General features: G+C 44.9%; 1 pseudogene; it reads left to right on the forward strand.

Moving 5' to 3' along the window:
- Positions 1-3,188: 3,188 nt before the first annotated feature.
- Positions 3,189-3,307, forward strand: LOC126164281 (5S ribosomal RNA; annotated as a pseudogene).
- The last annotated feature ends 1,304 nt before the right edge of the window (positions 3,308-4,611 follow it).

Consider the following 4,611-nt stretch of genomic DNA (forward strand, 5'->3'; position numbering starts at 1 on the left):
TCCCGGCGGAGGTTCGAGTCCTCCCTCGGGCATGGGTGTGTGTGTTTGTCCTTAGGATAATTTAGGTTAAGTAGTGTGTAAGCTTAGGGACTGATGACCTTGGCAGTTAAGTCCCATAAGATTTCACACACATTTGAATAATTTTTTTTCCCCCAACAGACATTTGCAACTCTATAATCGTCGATGGTTTGTACGTGAACGAAGTTACATAGCCATCCGACCATGCCTTCTGGATGCTTCACTTTTTTGTCAGACAGTAAATATAAGCACTATGTTTATCCACGATGTGTATTATGTAATGCAAAACTACGTAAGTAATCACTTTTTGAAGTTTAGACTTACTATTGTTAGAAAGGATATTACTAACTTGCAGAGGCAAATTAATCCGTTGCGTTATTCGGTTCAACAGCAGAACAATTAATATTTTCAGTGGATGTACCGCCACCTTTGTACAAAGTTCTTCTAAAATATTGGTGGCTGGACTTACACTCAAATGGGAACGTACACCGAGGAGCCAAAAGTCGTGGGATAACTCCTAATATCGCGTCGGACTTCTTTTTCCTCTGCGTTTGCGCAGTAACTCGGCTTGAAATGGACTCAGCAAGTTGCTTGAAGTCCCCTGCAGAAATACTGCCTCCATAGCCGTCCGTAATTGCGAAAGGGTTGCCGATGCATGATTTTGTGCATAAACTGACCTCTCGATTATGTCCCATAAATGTTCGGTGGGATTCATGTTGGGCGACCTGGATGGCCACACCATTGGCTTTAACTGTCCAGAATGTTCTTCAAACCAGTCGCGAAGAATCGTGGACCGGTGACATGACGCATTGTCATGCATAAAAATTCTATCATTGTTTGGGATCATGGAGTCCACGAATGGCTACAAATGGTCTCCAAGGAGCCGAATATAACCGGGTCCAATGAATGATCGGTTCAGTAGGACCAGAGGACCCACTTCATTCCAAGTAAACACAGTTCACAAAATTATGAAGCCACCACCAGCTTGCACAGTGCATTGTTTGACAACTTGGGTCCATGACTTTGTGGGGTCTGCGCGACACTCGAACCCTAACATCAACCTTACCAACTGAAATCGGGATTTATCTGACCAAGCCACCGTTTTCCAATCGTCTAGGCTCAAACCGATATGGTCACGAACCCAGGAGAGGAGCTGCAGGCGATGTCGTGCTGTCAGCAAAGGCACATTAAACGCCAAGTTTCGCCACACTGTTCTAACGGATACGTTCGTTGTACGTCCCAGATTGATTTCTACGGCTATTTCACGCAGAGCTGCTTGTCTGTTAGCACTGACATCTGTATGCAAACGCCGCTGCTTTCGGTTGTTAAGTGAAGGCCGTTGGACACTTGAAGTCTGGTATTCTTGGCACACTCTTGACACCGTGGATCTCGGACTTTTAAAATCCCTAACGACTTTCGAAATGAAATGTCCCATGCGCCTAGCTCCAACTGCCATTCCACGTTGAAAGTCTGTTAATCCCCGTCGTGCGCCCATAACCGCCTCGGAAACCTTTTCACAAGCATATCCCGAGTACAAATGACAGCTCTGCAAATGTACTGACCTTTTATACCAAATGTACTTCATACTAACGCTATATGTATATGTGTATATCGTTATTCGACGACTTTTGTCACCTCAGTGTGTGATCAGCATGGCGCCATTCCGTCCAGTCTTTATTGTCAGTAAATGAATCCTGGTGAAGCCACTGCCTCTTTATTCAAGTAGCTCATTATTAGACCTCACGAGGCTGAGTAGACCCCACTCCATAGCTGCCTCAGAAAAATCCGAGGAGGCAGCGGTAGTCGAACCCGCGTAATTCCGTACCGATGTCAGCGACGCTAAAGATTCGGCTACGGACGCGGTCTGTTTTACTCAAGATGTGCCGTAAATTTCATTTCTCCCCATTTCTATTCAGTGCCTACTTATTAGTTACATAATCTACCCATCTAATATTGCATTCATCTTCAGCACCACATTTTAAATATATGATGATGGTATCTATTCTTTCGCACATGTCCGAAAGAACAGATACCATCTTCATATAGTTAAGGCTAACCGGCCATTGACCTTCTTCTGTGCGGATGCACACGTACTGCCCGAACTCTTACGCGACTCGGTAAGATTGTCTGCTGCGAGTAATGAGTGTAATGGGCAGGGGCACTACGAATGTAGTGCGTGGACGTTAAGCTGGGAATGCGGGTCTCACTGGGAGCGTGCAAGGGATAAATCCCTACAGCCGCACTACCCTCTGTGCCCTTAGTATGCCGGCGCGGTAGCTCAGCGTGTTCGGTCAGAGGGCTGCTCGCCCTCTGTAATAAAAAATCTGAGTCACGGATTCGACGATCACCTTGCACGAATGTCTTGTCATGTCCGCCCAGACCAAACGCAATGAACTACATCGAACAAAAATGGAAAAAAGATGGATAGAGCGTCTGCCATGTACGCGGGAGATCCCGGGTTCAATTCCAGGTCCCCGTTGATGTATATCGACGCCTGTCGGCAGCTTAGGGTCTTGATTTAATTATCATTTCACATTTTAAATATGTCTGTTCTCTTATTGTCAGAACTGCTGCTCGTCCATGTTTCACTTTCCTACAAGACTATATACCCGACAAACACCTTTGGATAAGATTTTCGAACATTTAGATTTATATTCCATGTTATCAAATGCCTCTTTACTCAGAAATGGCTTTCTTGCTATTCCCAGCTGCATTTTATCGCCTCTACTTCGGACGTCATCAGTTATTTTGCTGCCCACAGAGCAAAAGTCATCTATTACTTTTAGTGCGCCACTTTTTAATTCCCGCAGTATCATCTGAATTTATTCCAATGTATTCCACTACCTATATTTTACTTTTCTTGATTTTATCTTTTAATCTCTCTTCAAGACACTTTCCATTTTGCGTCTTTTTTCAACTCTGACGGATTTACAATATCATCGACAAGTTTCCAAGGCTTTCACGATGTGCACATTCAGCAACCTCGCGAATAGGCCACAACCCTGCCTCACTTATTTCTCATGAACTGCCTCCTTTTCTTCTACTTCGACTCTGTAACTGCATAAGTTGTAGATAACTTTTTGCTCCCTGTATTTCATCTCTCTACTTTCACAATTTAAACGAACGGATGTCTCTTAAACTTATTACAATATTTCAGAATACTGTGCAGTGCCAACTGCCTTGCCGCAGTGGTAACACCGGTTCCCGTCAGATCACCGAAGTTAAGCGCTGTCGGGCTTGGGTAGCACTTGGATGGGCCACCGTCCGGTTCTGCCGAGCGCTGTTGGCAAGTTAGACGCTCTCAGCCCTTGTGAGTCCAATTGAGGAGCTACTTGACTGAGAAGCAGCGGCACCGTTCACGAAAGCTGGCAATGGACGGGAGAGCGATGTGCCGATCACATGCCCCTCGGTATCTGCATCATGTAACTGCTAAGGCGCTACAGTCTGGAGGCGCGCGGCTGCTACGGCCGCTGGTTCGAATCCTGCCTCGGGCATGGGTGTGTGTGATGTCCTTCGGTTGGTTAGGTTTAGGTAGTTCTAAGTCTAGGGTACTGATGACCTCAGATGTTAAGTCCCATAGTGCTTAGAGCTATTTGAACCATGTGAATCCTAAGGGCAGAGGCCGACGCGGCGGCCGGTGGGTACTGTTGTGCCTTCTAGGCCTCTAGGGACGGTGTTTATCTGATATTGTGCAGTGGTCGAACGTAATTAGAGGAACCCAACATTCGTCCCCTCTACAGAGGATACCTTCGAGTAAGGTTGAAGCTTCTATTATGAGGGCGTGCTAAAAAGTAATGCCTCCCAATTCTTTACGTAAAAACTCTTAAAGCTTTTTAAACGAAAAAAGACTTTATTAACATTCTACATCTTTATTCTTAATATCTACATAATTATTTCTCAATATAGTTACCCAGACAACGACCACATTTCTCCCAACGAGAGACCAGTTTGTTGATACCATCAATGTAGAACGTTTGACTTCGTCTACGCAGCCGCTATCTCACCTCTGCTTGAACCACTTCATCATTAACAAAGGGAAACCCTCGAAGGTGTACTTTAAGTTTTGGAAATATATGAAAATCGTTTGAGGCCAAGTTGAGACTGTATGGTGAATGATCGATGACAGTGAAGCCAAGGCGTCAGATTGTTCTAGATGTCCCAGCGCTCATGTATGGCCATGCTGAAGGAGAGGGTGCTCCGTGTGGGGACAAACTCTTCGAATTCAAAACTCTAGTACAGAAGACTGCTTGTCACGCACTGACATACTTACGTTACACACCGCCATGTTACAGGCTGCAGTTCGGCGTCCTGTAGGGCCGCAAATGTGTATACTAGAAGAACAAAGATGTAGATGTTAATGACGTTTATTTACATTCTAAACATTTAAGAGTTTTCACACACAAAATTCGGAGGCATTACTTTTCAGCGCGTCCTCTTAGTAATCTTTCCCTTGTCTTCGGATATTTTACAACGAGATGATTGGTGGGAAAGATGCAACAGAAGTGGTGATGTCATCTTTGCTAACGGAAAAACCTCCGATAGAAAATAAGGCTAGTCAAAAGGCCTTACAATGATAGGCCTAGCACTCACCTA

Source organism: Schistocerca cancellata, chromosome 2 (genome assembly GCF_023864275.1).
Source record: "Schistocerca cancellata isolate TAMUIC-IGC-003103 chromosome 2, iqSchCanc2.1, whole genome shotgun sequence".
Taxonomy (NCBI): Eukaryota; Metazoa; Arthropoda; class Insecta; order Orthoptera; family Acrididae; genus Schistocerca; species Schistocerca cancellata.